General features: G+C 44.7%; 1 protein-coding gene across 1 annotated transcript in view; it reads right to left on the bottom strand.

Annotated features, from left to right (window-relative positions):
- KCNJ5 (potassium inwardly rectifying channel subfamily J member 5) overlaps window positions 1-12,459 on the bottom strand; it is a 50,903-nt gene extending 38,444 nt beyond the window's left edge. Inside the window, exon 1 of the mRNA XM_048513276.1 lies at window positions 12,046-12,459. The gene's annotated coding sequence lies outside the window, so the exon portion shown is untranslated. The remainder of the gene's footprint in view (window positions 1-12,045) is intronic.
- Between the last annotated feature and the right edge of the window lie 13,123 nt (window positions 12,460-25,582).

Raw genomic sequence — 25,582 nt, 5'->3', positions numbered from 1 at the left:
TGAGTGGGAGAGCCGTAAGGCAGCTTCTGAGCCAGCATGGTGTAGTGGTTAAGAGCAAGTGCGCTCTAATCTGGAGAACAGGGTTTGATTCCCCGCACTGTCACTTGAGCTGTGGAGGCTTATCTGGTGAACCAGATTAGCTTGTGCACTCCAACACATGCCAGCTGGGTGACCTTGGGCTAGTCACAGTTCTTCGGAACTCTCTCAGCCCCACCCACTTCACAGAGTGTTTGTTGTGGTTGAAGAAAAGGAAAGGAAATTGTAAGCCCCTTTGAGGCTCCTTACAAGAGAGAAAGGGGGATATAAATCCAAACTCTTCTTTTCTTCTTCTGCCACCAGGAGGAATAAACTCCCATCTATCACCACTTCTGTGAATGGTTACTGACCCCTGCCCCAGCTATATGCAATACAATCTGAAATAGTTAAATGGAAGGCAAGAAGTAATGTTTAAAATTCACAGATCATTTTTTTAAAATTCTGGTGGAAGTCTGAAGTTTCCGTCTTATTCCATCACAAGACTAATGCACATCAGACTTGGCCAGATTCAGGACCTTGGATTTCTCCTCCCATCCATATTACCTACATTTTTAAGTACCCTCAACACTGACCTCAAGGCACTTAATGGCAGAGCTGAGCAAGCATCATTATGAGAATCAGAGGCTGGAGTGTAACACTATTGATTCCTGTTCCCAGTGGGCCCTATCAGTTTCTTGGACCACCCTGTGTTCAAGCATCATCCTTGATTAAACAAGGCTAAGGAGAATAAATATGTCACTGTGGTATAAAACCATTAGCTCCTTTGGGACAGGCTGATGAAAGGTGCTGTTGAAGAACAGGAGAGGCCATGCATCATTCTCTCATCAGTGGCTCAAAGAGGCATTTTCCTATCATCTAGCTTCTCTCCACATGCCAAACATGGCTAGCTGGCTGGCCGGTTGACTGGGGAGTTACATTAAGAAGAGGGCGAACAGACTCTATTGAACTGACGCTCTGAAGTGATGGCCCTTCACAGCAAGTGCCCCAGGCAGGGGTGTACCGCCCAGGGGGACATATGGGGTCAAATGTCCCCGGGCTACGACCATTTATTCACATGGGGCGGAAAATCATCTCCCACACCCCACCTCCTTCCCCCCAGGTCGCTACCACAGCTAATCTTCCAAGACCTGAGGTGCAAAAAAAAAGTTGTTTTGAAGGTCATGAGGTGGGGAGGGTTTGCGGCAGCCCAGGAAGAAACTCAAGATTTTGAACCCGGACTACATGTTTTCCATGGGATACCTGCCTCTGGCCCCAGGGAAAGCGTTCTCCAAGAAGAACCTGACTTTCTTTTGCCAAGGACTTTAAAAGGGCAAAGCTCTTCTGAGCATGTGTGGAGAGTCTCTCCCTTCTGGCAGAAAGTAGCTATAAAATGGCAAAGGGAGAGTGCTTCAGAATGTGTGCAGAGGGCAGGTGGAGGGTTTGAACTTAAAGATATTTTTAATATTTTTAATAAGATATTTTAATAAGATATTTTAATAAGTTTTATTGTTAATTTAGATGCACAGAGACCTCAAGAGGCAGAAATTACACTGGCCGGGCCTTTTGCCATTGCTCACATTCATTTACATATCCACCATAGGAAACGTTTCACATTCCTGTGGGGGCAGCGTCAGCAAGGGAATCTCATCTAACAATACTAATCTTCATGCTGAAGAATCCCTGATAAGTACTGGGGAATCCCCAGGGACACAGTTTGAACACTACAACACTGTCGCATCAGTTTGGCTTTTCATAAATACGATCACTGGGGAACCATGAGAAATTGCCAGGCAGTGAATGGAACTGGGAAATCCCTCCTCCCCATAGATCAATAACGTGGTGGCACCTTCCTCTTTTGCCAGTGGGAAAGCTGGTTGGATCCAAACTGTATTCCTGAACATCATCAGTCTGACTGTTGAAGTCCAGTGCTTTGAATTTGAGCAGTGCAATGAACTGTTTGTAGGGGTTTTCATCCTCTTCATCCCTATTCTGTATTTCATGAGAAATTAAGAAATTCACACTTTAATGCAGGACCCCCCAAATTAATGTTGACCCCCTCCCACCTGGCAGGAATTTGTGGGCTACTCCTTTGGAGGGACACCTGTCCCAAAGCCCCACCCCACCCCACCCCATCCCCTGCCTACAATGTTGCTGTCTCTTTGGCACCCATCATAGGAGTGGGATGGGGCAGCAGGACGGAGCGTATCCTTTTGGCCAGAGCCATTTTGGTCTCCCAGCCTGCCCATTACTCATTCCAGGATATGAAATCTGCTAGGGACTGCGCTTCCCTCACAATTTACAACTTGCAGTGGCTGGGGTTGGTTTGTTAGGGTTGCACAACCCCTGTGCCTAATTTCTCCCTGCAAGAAACTATAATTTACTAAAGAAACGTCTGGGCCTTTTGACTAAGATCCAGTGCAGTATTAAGTGTAATATTAAAAAAAACCCTAACAGGACAATTTATCCTCCTTCATTTTTTTTTCTTTCCCCCTTCAACCTGGAGACTGCCCTCAACTTTCTGTGGCTCTCAGAGGGGAATGAGTGTGCTCTATGTCAGTTTCTTATTTAAAGGGAGGGTCCTTTTAATTAATGAACTAATCCTAGGGGAAGCCCCTCCCCCCCCGGCGCAAAATCTCCTCCAATGACTCTGGGAGGCTCCATATCACTGCCCTCCTGATAGGTCCAGGACCTCGACTAAGCTCTTAGAAGGAACTGTTGTTATTATTATTATTACTACAAAAGCAATACATGTTCCCAAAAACAGCTTACCCAGATAATCAACTGTGCTCCACACAGCCCCCAGAAAATGAATTCTTCCAACCTTTCCCATATAATTCCTATTCAAAATGTAATCTCAATTCAGGCTAGAAGTAATAGAAATTGCTTGCATTTTCATCTTTTCACATTTTGCTCCCTTGGAAGAAACACCTTCTAACAGCAGAGAGCAAAATTAATGCCATTTTACAATGGTATCCCTCAAGGACTGCCTGAGATACCTGCCGGCAGAAGTATAAAGGAGGCTGATTGACAATAGTTACTTACCAAAGCAGTGAGATAGCGTCACCGCCTGTTATAATAGAACCCACCTGCGGACTGCTGCCCTCTCTGAAAGGTACTTGCTAAAGAAATACTGTACCAGTGATGGAGAAGGGGCGAAGAGGAGCATAAAGAGAGAGTTCTTTTCTGTTTCACCATCCTTTCAGAGAAAAAGACAAAGGGATACTCCTAGAGAGGAAGCTTTGGCTGAAATTCAGCCTTCTGCAAATGAATGGGCAGATTCTCCCGGACCCCCCCCCACCCCCCGACACGTACAGAATGGATTTAGGATGCGAGCGGAATCAACAAAATGCACAGTCTAAAGAAAGTCAATTCAGCTTGGACTGAGATCCTAATTGCTTTCCTCCATTTATGTGCTTCAGTTTCTATGCCACAGTTTCCATAAGGCTTTAAGTGGGTAATAAGAATTTATTTAAAAACCAAGCCACACAATAAAAATGAAGTAAAGGGAGGGGGGGTAGGATGTCAAAACTGATTAAAATTACCCTGCTCACTCCTGTCTGTTGGAAAGGCTTTTGTGAAAAGATTCCTGATTAGAATGAAATCACAGACGTGTTGCGAAGTAGGAGGACTTAAATCTGATGGTAAATTCACTTTCCTCTGTGGCCATCAATGGTTTCAGAAAACCAAAGTCTTCTTTTAAAAGCCTTTTCATGTATCAGAGAAACCTGATACTTGCATATTTAGAACAGTCCCCCTGGTTTTCAAACACGTTCGCTAACAGACAGAAAAAGGCTTCCAAGTGTTTTTTTAAATACATGTGTAAATTCGGCTTTAGAGTTTGAGGGACTTCTAGTGGAAGGGAGTTTCACCGTCTGCTAGACAGCAGTCAGCAAGAAAACTTCTTTGTTTTTCTGTCGCATGAGCAGTACAGTCAAGAGAGTGTTGTTCTTGGTTTTAAAGATCTTGACGGGATTATTATAACAGACTATGTATTTCAACTAGCAATCTTTGATTGTGTCCCAGAAACAGTAGGAAGCCAACACAGGTACCATGATTTTATGGGCTTTCACCGATGTGTACCTGTTTGGGTGGAGAAATGACACGGCTTTTTGTGGCTGAAATTTTGATGAATGCATTCATGTAGAATGTGCTACATGGATTTAGTCCGAAGGTTATACAGGCATTAATGATCAGCCTTAGCCCCTAAACTGTGGTATTTTTAAGTCATGCTTCCAACAAGTTCAGGGCAACACACATGGTGTCTCCTCCTCCATGTTCAGAATCAGCACAGTGTAGTGGTTAGAGTATCATGCAAGAACTGCCATGGAGGCTTGCAAAATGGATGCAAGGCTTCCACCAGATGGCTTGCAAACATTTAGTGTGTGGCTGTCAAAAATGTGGGGCCCGTAACATATGCTACTTTTGCTATTAGGTTAATCTGGCACTGGCTGAGATCCAAGCGATTTCCCCCAGCATGTTTTAGAGACCAAAGTGTAAGACAACCACTGACTTGACCTGCCCTGTATAGCATTGAATTAGTTTCAAGCCAGAAGCAAGCAAAGTTGTAGAGTTAGCTCCAAATTGGCATCTCTTTCCCAAGGTTGGCACCAGACTAAATTGGCAATTTCTAAGGATTCCCCGTTCCTGTTGCAATAGGGTTGCCATATCCAGCTTGGGAAATTCCTGGAGATTTTGTGGGAGGGTTGCCTATAGTGGGTAGCGTTTAGGGACAGGGGGTGGATGCTCAGCAGGATATGATGCCACTGATCCCGCTCTTCAAAGTTGTAATTTCCTGCAGGGTAACTGATCTCAGCTGGTTGAAGTTCCACTAAAATTCCAGGAGAACTCTAGAACCCACCTGGATATTTGCAACCCTATACTTCAGGGGGCTCTTGTCATTTTCCCCGGGTTCCCTGTCCGTCCACAGCAGCATTTTGTAGAAAGCTGAGGGCTGCAGTGGGCTGGGCTGGTAGGAACATTTGATTCAGCCATTGGAAAATTGGATCCAACCCTCCCGCCCTTGGCTTTACAGTGTACTTTGGGGCCCTGTGCCAGCTCACTGTTTACCTGCAAGGGATATAACTAAATTAAAAATTATAGACCTGGAGAAATATAACCAAAGGCAGAAATGTTACACCAAGAGGCCAGAACTCCACTCAAGTGGATTGCACACAATCCCAGTCATTTGAATTGGATTAAGAGCAGGTGTATTGCCTGTTAACTTCAAGCAACGTTTTTCCTTGAGAGAGTTTATATCGTTGTGCCGAAATCAGCATCTGAGATTCAAGCTGTTCACCAATCCTCCGGGGTTATCGGTCTTGTGGCAGCAGGACCTCTCAGAGGATTTGTCATTGCCAGCAACAGTCAAAAGGGGGAAGTCAAAAGAGAACAAATCCATTTATTTTTGAAGAGAAGGGTGCTTTCCCCCCTCTAACATGGCACAGCGCATCACCTGCACGATTTGCTCTTTCGACAGGGAGAAAAGAGTAATTTCTGCCAATTTTCACTTCCTACTGCAGAGCTTCAGTTGGCCCCTCATTTATTCGTTTGCAAATTTTATATGCCACCTTTCTGCCCCCACAAGGGCTACCATGGTGGATAACAAATTAAAACACACATTTTAAAACCATTTAGAATCACACACACACGCACACACACACACCAGAAAAAAACATGCATTTTCCCCAAGTGCAGGATTTTTGGAAGGTCAGTTGGCTACAGTGGGAAGGTTTGAGGCAGACAGGTCTGTTCCACTAATGTTAAGGGCCCTGCATGAGCAGACATTTCAGTCTGGGTCCAGCCCACAGAGACTAACAGCCACTTCCTTAGACACAACTATACAATTATTTCTTTATGCCATTTATAATCTGCCTTTGTCGCCTGGACTCAAGGTGGATTACACACAGTGAAACCTTACAATCAACAAAATGGAGGTATTTAATGAACAATTAAAAAGCACCTGGGACGTGGAGCCAACCAGATGTCTAATAACAGAACTGAAACAAGGCATAAATATTACCGTGGCATATTAAATGATGTCAAATTACATAACGAGTTCCAACCCACAGCACACTATACACAGTAGTATGAACCATAGTACCCAACAAGTAACTTCGTGATGTCTTTTACACAGCGCTGTCCTATCGTCTGTGCAGAAAAGCGCTCTTGAATAATTCAACTTTGCGTGGTCTGAAGAGAGCCGGGTGCGTGGGAGCCTTCCTGACCTCCTCAGGCAGGCCGTTACCCAAAATGGGGTCCCCAACAGAGAAGGCACAGGGTGATTTTCCCATTTGCAGGTTGACTCTTACAGAAGGCCCTGTGGGGATGAGCAAAGTTGTCATGGTGGAATGGGGGGGGGGGGAGAGAGAGAGAAGGTTTCACAGTTATGAAGGTCCAAAGCCATGAAGGACTTTGTATATAATAGCCAATGCTTCAAATTGAGCCTGGCAACTGATGGATAGCAGTCACGTAACTACAACAGGACTGGAGGGGGTGCTGCGCCCTGGGCATGTGCCATTAGGGTCATGTGTGGGGTAAAATGACCTCCCCCCCACACCCCTCTCCCCACCAGAAGCTGCTGTGGGCCAGCCTCACCCAGCCAGGCTGCTTTTTCAGCCGGCTGCTCTTTGCAGCAGGCTGAACTAAGGCAAGAGAGCAGGGGGTGGGGTGCCCATGCAATGGGGGGGGGACAGCACCATTCTGCCCAGGCACCACCACCCCCCCATGCCACTGATGGATAGTCAGTGGAAGGATTGTAGAAGTAATATGCATGCTTCATCTAGCTCCTGATAACAGCTGAGCAGCAACACTCTGCATTTTACATAAAGGTATAAAAAAATCCCAAACAGTAGGATCAAGGGACCATAAAATTCTGATTGCTCGTGGCAAAATGTAGTTATGTAAAATTCAAATCTAACGCCTGGGACTTCTTCCTGATATCAGGTGTCAACTCTCCTAGCGAAACCTGGGACACCCCAGGTGTTAGCTCTCTGAGCATAACTAACAAACAGTCTCTGTGCCTTCCTTGATTTGATCTGCATTTTACATAATTGCATTCCCACTTTGTACTTTCAGTGTGTTGTGGCCCCTTGATCCTTCTTGTTTGTTTCTTCATCCATGAAAGCTTATGCTAGGATAATATGTCGTGAGCCGTTAAGGTGTCACAAGGCTCCGGATCGCTTTTTAAGATATTAATAAGTTCCTTTGTTTCGGCTAATACTTCCCCTTTGCAAGATTAGCAAGGATTTGAGCTGCAGTCAATGGGGTCTATTCACATCCTGCAGGAATGACCTCCCTCTAGGTCTCGCAACTTTCCAGGGAGGCAGAACTCAGCAGCCTCTGTGGAATGTGGCTGCTAATCAGACTCTACCAGCAGAAACGGAAAGGTTTAACGCGACCGTGCCAGCTGGCCTGGAGAGACATTTCCCATCCCTCGGTTAGTGGTTTAATATGTGGAAATGGGCAGGTCCAGCTTTTCCTGGCATGGAGGTAAATAATATCACTTGGTAAATAACAGTCCATTCAGCTTCTATTTAAGAAGCCATTTTTCTCTGGCCAGTTGGCAACACAGTGCCATCCAGTGACACCGATTACCTCCACTGGAATGAACACAAACAGTATTCAAACGTGGCTACGATTTGTTTCAGTAGGGCTTGCCCAGAATAATGTCCCAGTGGGGCTGTCTACTAATCAACTTCCTTGTCCTTGACCAAAAGGGGGCTGGCAGACAGACTGGGACTGCCATGAGTACTGGCACAAGGAGAGAAGAATGAGCAGCTGCAATTGCAAAGGCACTGGGGCCAGATCTTGGATCATCAGTTAGCAGCACTGGATGCCGACCATGTTATAGTCCATAGTTCACTGTCTGTGCCAAACTGGAAAAGGCTGCTGAATTATACAAAACTTCTGATCAGTTTGCGTTTCTGATCAGTTTGCAGAACTTGTTTCTGCCCGAGCATGTAAGGCTTCATGGGTAATCAAATTCGAAAGTCTGCTTGGGTGTTTGGACTTTGGAATAATGCTTGTTATCTTTGGGTATGTAGGGCTGTCTCGGATTAGTCATCATAATTAATAGCTATATTACGATGTGCTTTCTAGAGTCCCAACAGTTTTCACATGTTAGCTGACTGCAGTCTTTACAACAGCCCTGTAATGTAGGTCAGTCTGATTATCCCAATGTGGCAGATGTAGGGGGATTGAGACATGATTCAGGACACACTGAAGAAGAAGAGTTTGGATTTGTACCTCCCCTTTCTCTCTTATAAGGAGACTCCGGGTGGCTTACAAATTCCTTTTGCTTCCTCTCCCTGCAACAGGCACTTTGTGAGGTAAGTTGGGCTGAGAGAGTGCTGATGAACTGTGACTGGCCCAAGGTCACCCAGCAGGCTTCATGTACAGGAGCAGGGAAACAAATCCAGTTCACCAGATGAGAGTCTGCAGCTCAGGTGGTGGAGTGGGGAATCAAACTCAGTTCTCTAGATTAAAGTCCACTTGCTGTTAACCACTACACCACACTGGCTCTCTTATACATTGTACATTCAAGGCAGAGGCAAGACTCATACATAGAACATCCCAACTCAATCATTTATTTACAGTCAATGACCAGTACAACAAAACAAAACAAATATGCATCAATTTCACAATACCATTAGCATAAACTATATGTGTATGAAAAATACACTAAAAACACAGATCAAAGATAAAACGTAATCTGTGGTATATATAAAGGGAATATTCTCGTGCAACTGAATATTATTATTATTATTTGTTTGTGGTCAATGACCAGTACTTAAAATCCCATCTCTCCATAATAGCGAAACAGTAGATAAAATACATTGATTAGAACAGAAATTGGAGATTTAAAATTTACAGACTTAAAAGTACCTATGCAGTTTTACTAAAAAGTACCTATGGGGATTTACTAAAAACCCTGACTTAGAACATAGAACATCCTGATCTGCAGCTTATGTTGCAATCCTCAGTAGACTTACTCCACTCTAAAACTTCCGATTTCTAAGGGCCTAGGCTGAAATAACTTTTTTTAAAAAAGGATTGTATTGGAAATCCCTTATCCACCATGCCACAACCACTCTAGGCAAGACAACGACCCCAAATACATGGCACTTCACAGAGTAAAGGTATCTGCCCCAAGGTCTTTACCATCTAAATGTGGACAGGACCAAGTCAAACATGGTGGCAACCAACAAATTAAATTAGCTTAGCTCTGCCCCAATGCATCAAAAGGGTGAGTGTTGGATCCCAATATTTAGAACTTAATGGCTGTGAGCACAATCCCATGCTGAGTTACTCCAGTCTAAGCCCATTGAAATGAATGGGCTTTGGGAAGAACTGCTCTCTTTAGGATTGCACTGTGTGGCTATGAGTGGGGAAGGGTCACGGCTCAGCGGAAGAGCATCTGCTTGGCACGCAGGTTCAACCTCCAGCTTCTCCAACTAAAAGGAGCAGGCAGCAGCTCATATTAAAAAAAATCTCCACCTGAGACCCCGCAGAGCTGCTGCCAGTCAGAGAAGGCAATTCCAACCTCAGTTGACCCATGCCCCATCTCTAGATATGCCTGCTTCGTGCCTTATACCTCCACAGTTAATTGTAAGAAAAACAGGGGGTCGTTCAATAGTGCTTAGCAAGAAATCCAACGAATGTGGCATCTTATCCAACAAAACACAAAGAAATTCCACAATGTTAGCAGCATGATATATTGAACCAGAAAAAAAAAACAGAAATAGAAGCCGACATCAGCTGCAAAGCTAAATGATGACAATGTAGATTCTATACTCAACCTAGAAAAGTATCTTAGAAGTTCTAAAGAATTACTCTTAGTCAATATTCAGAACAGAACAAAAAGGTTCCAGCAGAGTATATCAAAGTTTATGCAGTCCTCTGAGACATAATATGCAGGGTTGCTGCACAAAATAGAGATGCCCTTGTTTCATTAGATAAGGCGCTGTATTCACTGGATTTCTTGTTACGTTTCCACACAGCACAATACTGCCCCACCCCTTAGTATTTGTTTCCTCAACTGAATTCCACTGGGATAGACAGGATGTGGGGATATACCCAACAGGGCACAAAAAAGTTCAGTTCCTCTCAAATCCACTTTGGCTTTTAAAATGATGCTGAGCCTTCTGCGGTTGAGGAGATAACAGAGGAAGAGAAGAGAAGGGGGAAAGTGATATGGGCGATGAGCCAATTCATTTACATGCGCTTTTGCTTTGTGGCAATTGGTGTTAACCAGCTGAAGGCCAAAGGCAAAGTCTAGCACATAGGTGTCTAACTCACGGCCCTCCAGATGTTATGGACTACAGTTCCCATCATTCCCTGCGATGGGAACTGAAGTCCATAACATCTGGAGGGCCGTGAGTTTGACACCTGTGGTCTAGCAGGTGAAGTTGTCAGTGATTGCATGTTCCTTCAACTCTATGATTCTATGTTTCTAAGTTAGAGGAGAGGATTGATTTGATTTTGTTTGGCTTGGTACCCAATCCTTTCCCCACTAATGGCTGGGCTCAGAGCAGCTAATCTGAAGGAACACAGAAAACTTCTTCTCAGAATGTCTTTGTGGTGCTAAGAATAATCTTAAAATGTGGGTCATAGACCAGCAATTGGATCAATAGCTAAAGAGATCTGGGTCTGACTATGACAGGATCAAATTCTGCCCTTTGGTTAGACTGTAGTCTTTCCTGGCAACTCAGCCACACCCACCCCTAAGCTGAACTGCAACTCCACATCTGTGTAGTTAATGTACCAGCCCTGTCTACCCAGGTTTTCAGTTTGGCTGCTGTCTAAAAGATCTCACGGCAGGCTATGCTAGCTAGTTTTCGATGTGCAAGCTATGAGCATCAGAAAAGCTGTCTCTGATCATGCTAAAGGTCCACCTTGTCTGGCATGCAGTTTCAGCTTGAACATGTGAGTTTTCAGACAAGGTATTATATGGCTCTTTCCACTTCTATGTCTCTAGCATCTGAGGTATAGTGCCTCTGCACCTAGAAGTTCCACTGAATTCATTACATTTCTCTGTCCTTTTTAAAAAAGTCATCATCATATCATATGACAATGGGTTTCTGCTATACCTTTGCAGTTTGCAATACCCCCCAAAAATATGTCTGATGATAAACTTCAATTTTGTACAAGAATTTCCAACTAAGTAGTTCTGCATCCCCAGTATCTGAGCAATACTGTGTCTGTAGCCTCCAAAACTTCATTTTTATCCAACCCCTTTAAAAAAGCCAACACCATTTCATGTGGCAATGAATTCCCACTACCCCTTAGCATTTTAAAGTAATAATAAAACCCCATTTCTGGAACTAAACTTCAGTTTCCACTGAAAATTTCCAGCTAAGTAGTTCTATGTCCCCAGTATCTGGATATACTGTTTCTGTACATGAAGGTTCCATTTCAATCCATATATTCTCTCCCTCCCAAATCCTTTTTAAAAAGCCATCACCATATCAAGGGGCAATTAACACCAGTTAGCCCTTGGCCATTAAAAGCAAATAAATAATTACAATCCCATTTCTGATATGAAACTTCCCTTCCCACTGAAAATTTCCAAGTAGGCATCTGGGATATACCACACATTTAAATCCATACACCGCCCTCCCCTACCCAAAGAAATCCTTTTTAAAAAAGCCATCACCATATCATGGGACAATGAATTCCCCCTCTCCTTTAGCAATTAAAAAAAATGAAGAAATAAAATAAAGCCACATTTCTAATTCTAAACTTCAGCTGCCAGCGACAATTCACAACTAAGGAGCGAGTCCGTGTTGCGGTCCTTCGAAGCATCGCTCCGGGCGGCTGCGTCTGTGCGCCCGGCAGTATCTTCGGGTCCTCTGCGGGAGGAGGAAGCCAATACGACGTCTTCTCGCCATGGCAGCCGGAGGGACCCAGAAACTCGAAGCTTCTGGGTCTCTCCGGCTGCCATGGCGAGAAGACGTCGTATTTGGCTTCCTCCACCCCCAGATCCCCAACCAGCCGTCCCCCACCCCCAAGCAAGAATGGAAAGCAACTTACTTGCTAACGGCGAAGCTTTGGGGGACCCTCGGGCCCCACTGGGCGGAATCGGCGCTGGAAGGAGACTGCCAGGCGGCTCCGGCGAGACCCAGTCCCGTGCCATGCTCAGAAGAAGGATGCCCCCCCCCCAAGAAGATGCCCGCAGCCCCCCAAGCCGGACCCTGCGCACGCCCCCTGCGCTCAGCCCCCCTCGCTGACGGCCATCAGCTGCAGGGAACGGTAGGCGTGGGCCCCCATCCCTACCCCACACCGCCCCCGCCCCAGGAGTGCCACTCTGGGCAGGGGAAAGGGTCCCTCGCCCTGGCGGCTGCGGCTGTCGCTGCCACCCCCTCTCCGGCTGAGACCGTGTGTGTGTGTGTGTGTGTGTAGTACAAACGGATGCGCGCTGCAATCAGGCTATTTAAAGGGGCTGGAGGGGAGGGGAGCGGGTTAGATGGGCCTATGCGAGCCCAGCATCGTCTATTCTGAATGAACAGGAGGGGAAAGGGACAGAAAGGTGGGGAGAGAGAGAGAAGGGGGAGGGGCCGCACCCAGGCTTTGCCTTTTAGGCTGCACAGATAGGAGCAAAACGGGGAAGGGGGAGATGCAGCCTCGGTGGTCTTGAGAATACCCCCACCCCCTTGCCTGCTCCTTTTCCTCTGCCCAGACCTTCCGGGCTGCTAGCTCTGGAGCTGGCATTTCCAGGGCATGCAAGAGTCTGCAAGCAGCTCTGCTCCTTTAAGGGGAGGGGGAAATCCCTTGTCTGTTTCTTTTCTTTCCAGGCAAGCCTGACAGGATTGGAGGGCGAGGGGTGGATTGCGGGCGCTTTCCAAAGCTGCAGATCTGTCCCCTGCATTTAAGGTTCCTGTCCAGAAGCCACACAGGTGGAAGAAGGGGAACGAGGAACGAAACAGAGGGGCTTCTCTCCCTCTCTTTCTCTCCCTCCCTCCCTCTCTATCTGTGGGATTTGGTCGCTGCAATGTGGCTAGACAAAGACTGGAAGGAGAAGCATATTAGAAAGCCCTTCTCCCCTCCCTCCCCTACAGAAGAAGGGAGCCCCCCCAATTAATTTGCTATAATCCAGTCTAGAAAATTGTGCCATAGATTAGAACCTTGAGCAAAGGCAGTAGATCTGTAATCTAATGGGGTGTGTATGAGGGTTGGATCACGTGAAGGGTTTCCATGCAGGATGGGGGGATCCCCCACCCTCCTACACACTTGCACACGCACACTGCAGACCTCCGTCTCCTGCCTCATTCTGTTGCGAGGCTGTCCCTGAAGAGCAGCCGGGCGGGCATCTCAGGCTGCAGAGAGAACAGGAGCAAGGAAATCTCTCCCACTGACAGAAGTGGTGCACAGGATTCAAGCCCCCTCTGTGTGTGCGCGTATGTGTGCGCGCATAATTTATTAAATTGAAATAAAAAGGTGAGGTTGAATTTTCTAAATATTTATCTTGTTTGGCATTAGCACAAATCAAGGGGGAAACGAGACCCCCAAATAAAAGATTAAGTGTGACCTCATTTAATAAGTTGATTCAGCCTTTAACATAACTTAATATCTAATCTACCTGGATTCGTCCAGAATGCCAGCCCTGTGTTGAGCTGCTGGCTGTTCTCTTGGCTTCCACATAGAAACATAGAGCTGGAAGGGACCAAAAGGGTCATCTAGTCCAACCCCCTGAGCAATGCAGGAAATTCAAAACTCCCTCCCCTCCCCCAGTGACCTCCAGAATTTGCAGGAAAAGCCAAACCTGAAAAGAGCATGCACACAATTCTGCAAAGATAATTATTTAGCTGTTCTTTATTATGATCCACAATTCTGCTACAGCCCCAGGCAATTTTGCAAACATCATGTATATTTAATGTGTTTTTTAATTGTATCGTTTCACGTATAAGTTGTTTCGGATATTCTAATGCTTTGACATGTGCCACCTAGGGGACCGTATTTGAGTGGAAAGGTGGCATATAAATGTTTTCAATAAAAATGAGTAACAGCGGGTGTATGACATCTGGCCAGGGGGCTCAAAGTACAAAAAGGCAAATCCAGAATTCAGTGGGACTCAGAGGAGCATCATGAGGAAAACAGGAAGGTCAACTGAATATAAACCTGTGCCACCAACTTGGGTTGGTCTCTGCTGCTGGATCAGGGCGAATTGCTGTACTCCTCACTGGATACTGTCCCAAGATGCACCCTTTCCCACTGGGATCTGGCCACCTGATCTGATTTTCATGGTTTGCTGTATGGGATCTTCTTCATGTTCATTTGCTCCACTAAAAGAATGAGCTCTCCCAGAAATCTACCCCATTGATTTAAATGCAGGCAATTCTAAAAACTGTGGGTTTTTTAAAAAATAATTCCATGCAAAATTGGGTTATTGAAATATAGTCTCGAAACCAAGGAGGTCTCACAACATCTACAAAGATTTTGACACAAGCCACCTCAAATCTCTGCCTCTTCACTCAGCATTTCTGGGAAAGGCTTCCATGCTTGGGCTGGCAGCCTCAATGCTTGTACTGGTTGGGATTTGGGGCCCATGCTAGAGGGACCTAGGTTCGAATCTCTGCTCCTCATGCATGACCCTGGACCAGTCAGTTCTCTTCAGCTGAACCAATGTCACAGCGTCATTGTGAGGATGAAACAGAGGAGGGGAAATCTCTGCATGGTTCACTGCTTTCCTTAGAGCAGTGGTGGCAAACCTTTGGCACTCCAGATGTTATGGACTACAATTCCCATCAGCCCCTGCCAGCATGGCCAATAGGCCATGCTGGCAGGGGCTGATGGGAATTGTAGTCCATAACATCTGGAATGCCAAAGGTTCGCCATCACGGCCTTAGAGGAAGGGTGAGGTAAAGACGCACCATAAAGAAATGACATAAACACTTTCCCAGTAGTGCATTCATCTTACATGGCTTTTATTTTTGGGAGAGGGAAAAAAAGCATCCAGGGTTGGGAGAAAAGGATTTTCCCCCTTTTTGCAAATTATTCAGCTCTCTGCACCATTTGTCAGATTCTGCTAGCTGGGCTCAGATGCCAGACATTTGGCTTTTCCTGTTTCTTTCTCAGTTTTCCCTCGTGTCGCCTACCTCTTCCAACCTTACAATCTGCCAAACCTTTCCTGGCAGCAGAAACAAAAACATGTTTCTCTAGCAATAGGTGCTGTTTGAGTGTATGCTTGTGTTGCCATCAGGAGGGGTATGAACCCAGGTGCAGGAAAGAAAGCGTTGCTATAGGGACCGTGGGGCGGCGTCGGAGCATCTGCGTTGTATTCAGAAGGTTTCAGATTCAGTCCTCAGCATCTTTAGCAAAAGGGACTCCAGTAGACATGTGTTCCTCTGCTTGAGGCCCTGGAGAGCAGCAGTCAATCGGAGAAGACAACATTGAGTTGGACGGACCAATTGTCAGACTGTATGTGCATTTGCAAAGTGCTGCCAAGTTGCGGCCAACTTATGGTGACCCCAGCAAAGGAGCGTTCAAGGTAAGGAAGAAGCAGAGGTGGTTTGCCATGGTCTTCTTCTGCAGTCTTCCTTGGAATCCTCCCTTTGGTCAGACTTGGTATAAGATCGTTTTATATAATAAACCAAATGTGGCAAAAATCTGCCTTCCTTTCCTTCCCTGAGCAGTAATACACCTGGATGTTCCCCACCATGAGGTAGTTTTCCTCTATTTCTGCTCCACTAAGACCCAGCACACACCTTCATTTTGGACATGGTAGATTCTTCCAATCCTAACTCAGATGGCCCAATCTCATCAGATCTTGGATGCTAAGCAAGATTGGCCCTAGTTAGTACTTGGATAGGAGACCTCCAGGGAAGTCTAGGGCTGCAATGCAGAGGTGGGCAGTGGCAGGCTACCTTTTAATGTCTCTTGCTTTGAAAACCCTGTGGGGTCACCATAAGACAGCTATGACCTTTCACTTTCACATGGGTCTTCAGCAGATAGTTCCCAGATCTTCCAACAAGCATAACAGCACAATTGCAAGAGTGAAAACAAGTAACTTTGTGGTGACTTGACTATATCTGTTAATGAACATGAACAGTGAGTCCTGGTGCCCAGTTAATCATGGGGATTATGGCATTTTTTTAAAAAAAAATCAGTCTGTTTGGGTCAGTGCAGAAGGAGCATTGTGGTGCAGAGTGGTAAGCTGCAGTACTGCAGTGTAAGCTCTGCTCATAACTGACGGAAGTCGGTTTCATCCAATTATAATTGCAACCGTGATAAAGCTGGTCAGAATTCACCTATAGTCATAAGGACCTTCATTAAGAGTTTAAGGCAAAATAATAACTACCTCTTCAGGCTCCAATGATAAAGTTATCAAGCACAAAATAACACGCAGTCAGAAAAACCTGTGTTTAAAGCAAACTGTAAATCATGAAATTCCCCGTGCAGGGTCATAATATACTCAGGAAGAAAATAAAACATGTCAATTTGCATTTACAGTTTTTCAACCATCCCTGCAACTGAAGATGCTGGGACTGAAGCTAGAACCTTTTGGACGCAGAGCAGTTGTTTTACCACTGCCATTCACTTTATATGTGGTGGTTTTGTTGGAGGGGCAAGCTGGGACAGCTTGTCAATCGTTTTTCTCACGCTGGTAGTAAGATTGCGATCAGGCTATTGACATTTTGTTTGGCTAAGCAGGACCCAGTAAGTACCAGGTTGGGACCAGATGTGGGAGGGATAATAAATGGAATGATCTGGCAGGAACAGTTGTGGGTAGCCATGTTGAGGCAGCAACAGGAAGCAAAGCAGCATAATGGGCTGAGTAGAAGATAACAGTATCACTGGTAAAAACTTCAGCACCAAGGATAGCTCCATGGGAAAAAGATGTTACCCATACAAAGGTGAGACAGTGAGCCTTTGTAGAACATGGGCCAAATTAGAGGCTTAAACTTGTTTCTTAACTAAAAAAAGAAAGAAATCTTGAAAGGACTTATATTTCTTATAATGTATTTATTTACTTCATCTATACCCAGTTTTCTCTCTAATGGGGACCCAATGTGGCTTACATCCAACCTTGTGGGGCAGGACTGGCTGAGAGGGTGTGACTGGCCCAAGGTCACCCAAGCAAGCTGCCATGACAAAACTGGGATTCAAACCAGAGCCTAATCAGACACTCTAGCCATGATGCCACACTTTATAGGATAGCATCTTCCAATTGCATATCTAGCGTCATTGCACAAACAGCATGTGCGACCTGAACCAACGAACCAGAATGTAATTTGTAAGCCAGTATCAGCCCAATTCTAATTTGCCATCTTAGAAATAAGTGCCTCAATCAATTTTTGGCCTGTTTTCTCTCCATCCCACCCACCCCTCCGCCCCTGCTGCCTTCACACTGATAAGAGAGGTAAGTTTCATAACAAAAAAATCCTTATTTGAGACAAAGCAAATCATTTTTCTAGTCATTCTTGCTTTTTCCCCTATGAGGTGATTTCTGTCTCGTGCTGGCAGGTGCTTCTATTGCAGTTGGCAGGTGCTGAATTTTCTTCATTCCTCTTTGGAAACTGGATGTCATGTCTATAACCCTAAGGACAGAGACACCTTCACAAAGGCATCGTGTTCGCTTGCCCTTAAATGAAACCTTTATAATAAGATTTGAAACTATTTTTAGCACAGCAGGTATAGTGGCAGCATCATACAGAAGAGGCATTTGTGTTTTAGGGAGAATGAGAGTAGGGAACAAAGAACGGGGAAGAACCAATTCACGCAACAACTATCTGAATCTCTGCCAAATGGTGTGTCCCGCTCACAAGTGAAATGTTCTCAGAATACCTCGAAGCATATTATTAAAATTATCAAGTACAATTGAATGGCAGGAGCTCGGTTCTCCAGATTAGAATCCACCTGCTCTTAACCACTACGCCTCGCTGGCTCTTGGTGACCTCAGTGCCTGCAGAGAAAATGTCCCAGGGGATCTTCAGCAAATGGCAAGCTGGACGGAGGAGTCAAGTGTCAGAAAATGGCAGGCAGGGGTGGAATAAATCTAGAAGTATTATAAATCAGGTGGGAAAACTAAAACACATGGTGGGTAGAGGAAAAAAACACTGTCTCCTCAAATGCTTTATTTTTGTCTGTGGTGTCCGGACAAAAAATGCAGAGGTGGTTATTTTTAAAATATATCCCCAGGGCATCTTATTTTGGTTATGCAGAAAAAGCCAGGGAGAGAGAGAGCAAGAGAGAGAGAGAGAGACTGGTCCCAAACTACTCCGTGAGACTGATGGAAGGGAAGGTATCTGAATCTTGACCTGTCTGATCCTAGTCCAATACCGCTCTGGCTTCGGTGGGCTTTTCAGTGGCTTCTGGAGTTGCTGGTCCATGAGGATGAAAATATAAAAGCCAATGAAATTTATTAACAATGTATGTCTAAAGTCATAATCCTGTGTTTTGGTTTGTTTGAAAGCCAGTTAATAAAGCATACTTTTCAAAAGCTCTTCCAGGCTTTGTAAGAAAACCTTGCAGGTCTCATTGCTATGTACTGCCATCTGCTGGGGTGCAGGATTTTTTTCCCCCAATGTCCTTGTTCCTACAAAAATCTGCCTTGCTTCTGCAACTTTGAACTTTCCTTTAGGTTATTTTGAACCTGAGCCTGGTCCAGGGTTAATTGCATGGCAGAAAGAAAATAAATGCGAGTGAGATAATAAACCAGGCAGGAGGGTTGAAAAGAGGATAAGCTCTGGATTTTGAACTGTGTTGCTACTAAATGATGGCGATGAACAAAATCAAAATCAGCTCTGGTCTAAACGAACCTGGCCAAGGGCCCTCTCCTTAAAATATGCTGGCCTTCAGGACACCTTTAGGGGTGGGTGCAGTGGTGGGATTCAAATAATTTAACAACCGGTTCTGGTGGTGGGATTCAAATAATTTAACAACTGGTTGTTTACAAGCACCATTTAACAACCAGTTCTGCCGAAGTGGTGTGAACCTGCTGAATCCCACCACTGGGTGGGTGAGAAAGAAAATGTGGAGGGGGGGGGAAGCCAGTAAACAAAGAGTTCAATACCCCACATTCATCCTCTGAGGCAGCACGGTGTGTTAGCTCTATGCCCAAACTCGGTCATGGCACCTCCCTGGGTCAGGGTTGGGTTTTTTCCCCAGCCCAAAGCCGGGTTGGTTTCTCAGCAGGACAGGAAGCAGCTCACTGCAACCAGCATTGCTGACATTTTCTCTCCCGCCCACCCCTAACATGTCCCAAAGACCAGTGCATTTGAAGATGAGAGCTCCAAAGCAGCCTCTGGCTAGAGCAGGGGTAGGGAACCTGCGGCTCTCCAGATGTTCAGGAACTACAATTCCCATCAGCCCCTACCAGCATGGCCAATTGGCCATGCTGACAGAGGCTGATGGGAATTGTAGTTCCTGAACATCTGGAGAGCTGCAAGTTCCCTACCCCTGGCTAGAGGAACATTGAATGTTTGAGGAGTTGCCCTCTGGGAAGGCAGCGGTGTGTGGGGGGCATGGTGGGGGGAGTTCAGCAGGAAGGGAAGGGCTGGGGCAGGGGCCCATGTCATCCCGGCAAATGGAGTCTTGGTTGTCTGCTCCCTATAGAGCCCTTTGGGGGTTGGGCGGTATACAAGTCTAATAAATAAATAAATAAATAAATAAATAAATAAATAAATAAATATGCCATTCTTCTTCACATTCTCAAAAAAAAAGACATGAGGGCTTCACTACACAAAATGAAAGGAAAGCAAGAAAATGAAGGCTCTTGAAGAAAAATATAGCTAATACACCTTTTCCCTCAAGCACCGTTGTTTGTTGCTTTCCGTTCACTTCTGTTTTCACAGTAGATCAATTATGGTGGGAAGTCCTTCTCTTTCTATAAACAGAAGCTAAAGAAAGACATCACACAATTGTAAAGGGAAACATAGATCCCTTTGCAGTTCAAGCATACTGCAGAAGAGATTTCCCAGTTGCTTCCATCAGTTCGTTCACTGAATGATGCACGCATCAGACTGCGCTGCCAAATATGCTACGATGAGGCTGATCATACCTCAGAGATGCCAGAAAATTGGACCTCCAAGGGCTCCCTTATAAGAACAGGAGAGGATGTAGTTTTCCAAAATGATAAGCTTATCGCTTGGAAACATTACTTTCACTTAGAGGCCCTGTAGTGAAATAACCGGTAAGCTCTGCTTTTGTTCCGAATAGCTTATTTGTGAGAGCTAATTTCATAAACTGAGCCGTCCTGCAGCATTTGCTGTTATTATGTGTGAATTGGTTCTTATTCCCTTTCAAGTCACCTTTAATTTATTATCTAATTTTGTTTGTGACATTTCTAGCTCACCTTTCTATTGCAAAGGCCCTCAAAGTGGCAAACAAAACTAAAAGTAAAGGGACCAGAATAAGCCACCGGACTAAAGTGATGTTCCTAAGCTAGTTTTACAGGATAAAAAGGCTATGAGAATCATGCAGTTAAACTCACATGCAGACATATTGTTTGCAAGTGGATGTTGATATTCCGCACAGTAAAACCCTGCTGCAAAGTCCATTGAAAGTGGATTGAAAGTGCATTATTCTGCATGTGCGGAAGGGGTCTTAGATTGCCCGTTGGCTATCTCTGCTTAAAGTCCATACATTCTGGCATGGTTCTTGTAGTCTTTCAAGGGTTATCAACCATAAATACACACATGCACACACATATATACATGTGCAAGAACACTTACAAAGGAGGAACATGTCATCGGTCCACTAGTGGGTTCCATTCTTTATGTCCCATCACCATTTAATCTCTTCTATGATACCAAATAATCCCTTTATTCCCTTTTCATTGGCTCATTCCGCACATGCAGAATAATGCACTTTCAAACTGCTTTCAATGCTCTTTAAAGCTGTGCAGAATGGCAAAATCCACTTGCAAACAGTTGTGAAAGTGGTTTGAAAACGCATTATTTTGCATGTGCGGAAGGAGCCATTGCTTCCCCAACTGTGGCTTTCCTTCATTTCTCCACCTCATTGCCTTTTATTGCCCTTCCCCATGCTGGCTACTGGGGTGGTTAGGCAATCCCACAAGGCCAGCTGTGACCTCATAAGGTTCTGCAAAATTTTGGTTGGTATTCTCCGTTTTGGAAAGATTAACCCTCACTTTAACAAAATCGTTTTCAACAATTTCTTCAAATCTGGGAGTTCCCTCAGGTTTGTTCCCTGTCCCCATTGTGCAGATTTTTCAGTTCACATGCTGGAGGCCATTTTCAGAATTTGATCTAAAATATAAACCATCCGTCTTGACTAGAACAGCCTTTCTTGGAGCAGAAAAACAAGATTCAGTTCATCCTTTTGTAGGTACTACCAGCGACATCTCACAGTTTCCTCTGAGTCAGCCTCAACTGTCTTGAGTCTTAGCTTCCTGTACAAGATAAAAGTCAAAGACAGTGACTCCGGGCAATGTTTTAATTTGGTTTGCAAGCTGGTTGCCAGGATGAGGGATGTCACTTCCTGTTTATCACTGGAAAACCAAAGCAATAATGGGAACCAGCACCAAGGGAGACTTCTGAGATCATATTTGTCCACCCTTATTCTCCTTGACAAGCCAATGCAAACCTGGACTGAGAATTTGAGTGACCCATACATAAAACAAAATACTGCTTCAATATCCTGTGTCCATATATAAGAAAATCTCAGGCAGCACTGATAAATCTGAAGTCTGAAGTTCACTGATAATAGAAACATTGCATGTGCATTGAAAACTCCAATCAAGGAGATTCTCACTTAGGCTCATTTCGCACATGCAGAATAATGCACTTTCAAACTGCTTTCAATGCTCTTTGAAGCTGTGCGGAATGGCAAAATCCACTTGCAAACTGTTGTGAAAGTGGTTTGAAAACGCATTATTTTGCATGTGCGGAAGGGGCCTTAGGTGTGTGGCTTAGCCTCTATGGGATTTCCACTTGTCAGAGTTCTTTGCTTTTGTATTCCCAGGATTGATTTGAGGCAAGTGCCATAAGTCTTCTTATGATATTCCACTGAGGAAAACAACAGTTGAAAATATGGATATTCACTGCAGAGCCTGTTTTGGAAGCAGATGGCTTGCCTTCACAATACAGTTTTTTTTCTGTTTAGAATTTACCAGCGAGTCATCATGGGAATCTTCCTGAGTGGAGCTTTTGATGGACATGAAATTTTTCTATTATCAGTGTGTTTCAGAGTGTACCGGACATATCGCACTACGGCAGCATTTGAAATTATGCGTGGTGCTCAGTTCACTAATATACAAAGCTACAAATCTCCCTTATGATTGAAGAAGAAGAAGAATTGGATTTGTATCCCCCCTTTCTCTCCTGTAGGAGACTCAAAGGGACTTACATACTCCTTTCCCTTCCCCCCTCACAACAAACACCCTGTGAGGTAGGTGGGTCTGAGAGAGCTCCATAGTTGTGACTAGTCCAAGTCACCCAGCTGCCATGTGTTGGAGTGAACAGGCTAATCTGAATTCCCCAGATAAGCCTCCACAGCTCAAGTGGCAGAGCAGGGAACCAAACCCGGTTCCTCCAGATTAGAGTACACCTGTTCTTAACCACTACGTCACTGCTGCTCCTGTGATATGAGGCTGTGATATATCAGTGCTGCCTGGGATTTACTTATATGTGGACATAGGATATTGAAGCAGTATTTTGCATTATGTATGAGTTCTATTTATTGCACTGCACCTTATATTAAACTGCACAGTCTATGAACTGCACAGTCTGCTCAGCCTTTTTTGACAGTGATTTGACTTTGTGTTTGGTTTTTGCACTGTACTCCACTGGGTTTTTGTGCAATTTGAGTGACCCTCCAGAGAATTTAGACACCATCTAATTCAACCATTTGGCCCAGTTTAAGTTAGTGCTGTACTGTGGCCCTATCAGTCTTCCCATTTCCACAAGCAGACTTGCGAAGGCTCCGTCTGGAAGATTTATGCAACAAACCTTGTTAACTAAAACTCTCAGCATTTCACCCACTGCTGCTAACAAAATAATGGAGGAGTTGCAATTTCCAAACCTTTGATATGTTAATCCCAAGATGTGGGGAAATGAAAGACATTCTCCTTAAGGGTGTAAGAAAGTAACTGCCTAACAGGAATCCAAGCCAGCCCACTGTGGGATGAAATCTCTTCAAATGAGTGGGCTGGTTTCCCTTGAACTCCTAGTGGACAACTGGTACATCAGCGATTTCTGCTAATTGGCAAATTTCTTCATTTCCCCCAAAGGGCGGAAAAGAACGCCATGGAAGAACAGAGTGGATTTGACCAAAAGTCCATCTAGTGCAATATTTTGTTTTCAACAGAGGGCAACTGTGAAGCCTTTAAGAACACACTATATACATTATGAGGAAGCCAGGGAGACATGAAAAGTCTTTACAGAATCCTGGCTTGGGGATGAAGCTACTTGCCCCTGCGATATTAGGGAGAGATCATCTCTTGAAAACTAATCAGTTGGGGATAGAGTTGTTGAAGAATAAGGGATATGTATGGTGTTTTGATAGGTGGGAAGTATCCATTTGTGGACAAGTTGTTTTTATGGTTTTGATTGATTAAGTTGCTGGTGCACCAGAAATCTTTTGGATACATTGTGGTTCAAAAACAGCAAAAACAAAAAGGAAGGAGCAGTTCCGTAGGGTTCCTAACTTCCTACCCAGAGACAGGCATTTGCCTTGAAAGTAGGAGAAGAAAAAGAGGTTGGACTTCTACTCAACTTTTCTTTCCTGTAAGGAGACTCAAGGTGGCTTACAAGCTGCTTTCCCTTCCTCTCCCCACAACAGACACCTTTCTTTCTTTCTTTCTTTCTTTCTTTCTTTCTTTCTTTCTTTCTTTCTTTCTTTCTTTCTTTCTTTCTTTCTTTCTTTCTTTCTTTCTTTATTTATTTATTTATTTATTTATTTATTTATTTATTTATTTATTTGTAGACCGCCCCATCCCCTAAGGGCTCTGGGCGGTGGACAACAAACATCATAAACAATTCAACAATAGCAAACACATTTAAAATCAATAAATACATAAATTACATAAAATTACAGCATTCCATGTAGGTCACATGACGTCCAGTACTAAACTATCAGTAGATAAAAAGACCCCTCCCTTGTGAGGTAGGTGAGGCTGAGAGAGTTCTGAAGAACTGTGACTAGCCCAGGGCCACCCAGCAGAAATGTAGGAGTGTGGAAACACATCTGGTTCACCAGATAAGCCTCCTCCACTTAGGAGGAGGAGTGGGGAATCTCCGGTTCTCCAGATTAGAATCCACCTGCTCTTAATCACTACACCACGCTGACTCTCAAAGTACTTGGGTATAATCTACTTGACTTGGCTACCTGTTGTGTAACTTACTGCAGATAAGGGAAAAAAAACAAGGCAAGATGCTTAACACAAGCTTTGATTCTTTTTACAGACCCTGCTCTGCTTTTGTCTTCATCTTTCCCCCCCCCCCCCCCCATTTTCCTTTCTTTATCAAGTGCACTAGTTTGCCCAGCAGCAGACTCTGGTGTTTCTAATGGGACAAACTTCTAAACACCAGCAATGAAACAAGTGACAGCTGAAAGGATACATAGGTACGATACAAAGGTAGCACTTGTAGTGGGCATGTTGGTGGTTTTGCCATCCACACACATCATCCAACACCTACTCAACTGTTTTGGGGTGCCACAATTCCAAGTGTGCCTATGGTAAGTTGTTCAAAAAGCCTGGAGATTAATTGTGATTCTAGGAGATTTCCAGGCCCCTCTTGTAGGTTGGCAACCCTAGGGCATCCCCCAGGTCCCTCAAGGTATGGTACCGATTCTATTAATTTTCACAGGATATCATTTCCATTGGAGTTGATGAGAAGTTTGCCTGGTATAGCTCGATCTCATTGGGTCTCAGAAGTTAAGCAGAGTCAGTCCTTGGGTGGGAGACTACCAAGTAAGACAATGGCAAACCACCTCTACTTCTCACTGACTTTGAAACCCCCTTGCTGGGGTCACCATAAACTGGTTGTGAATTCACAGCACTTAGGCCCCTTCTGCAGATGCAGAATTAGGCACTTTCAATCCTCTTTCACAATTGTTTGCAAGTGGATTTTGCTATTCCGCACAGTAAACTCTAGCTGCAGAGTGCATTGAAAGTGGATTGAAAGTGCCTTATTCTGCATGTGCGGAAGGGGCATTAGGTATCTATTGGTTTTGACGAAGCACATGGATCTCTTGGTAGCCCTTTGCATGAAGTGGGAAAGAAGAAGTGAGAGACTGATGGGTTGTTTTACGCACAGAGCGTTTTTCTCCAGCAATTTTAAGGATGACATTTCATGACCTTCTGCTGCCGGCAGCAAGTCTATGTTGACATTTCTGCTGGTGCAGGAGGGACCTGGTTCCACAAAGACCGTGGCCTCAATTACGCACCAGCAGAGTTGAATGAGAACCAAGATGGAGACCTCCATAAGAAGCCATCTCCCTAAAGACAGGAGGCGGATGAAAGGAGAAGAGCATCTCTTGGCCTTTGGTAACCAGTGACAGCTTTCTCTCCTCTGATGTCAGGAGAGATTTCTTTGAAAAGAAAGCACATTCAGGCTTTCATTACCATATTCTGTTCCCTTGACCTTATTTAGAACTGCTAGGCAAA

Source organism: Sphaerodactylus townsendi, linkage group LG12 (genome assembly GCF_021028975.2).
Source record: "Sphaerodactylus townsendi isolate TG3544 linkage group LG12, MPM_Stown_v2.3, whole genome shotgun sequence".
NCBI lineage: Eukaryota > Metazoa > Chordata > Lepidosauria > Squamata > Sphaerodactylidae > Sphaerodactylus > Sphaerodactylus townsendi.
This window is presented reverse-complemented; position numbering and strand designations above follow the sequence as displayed.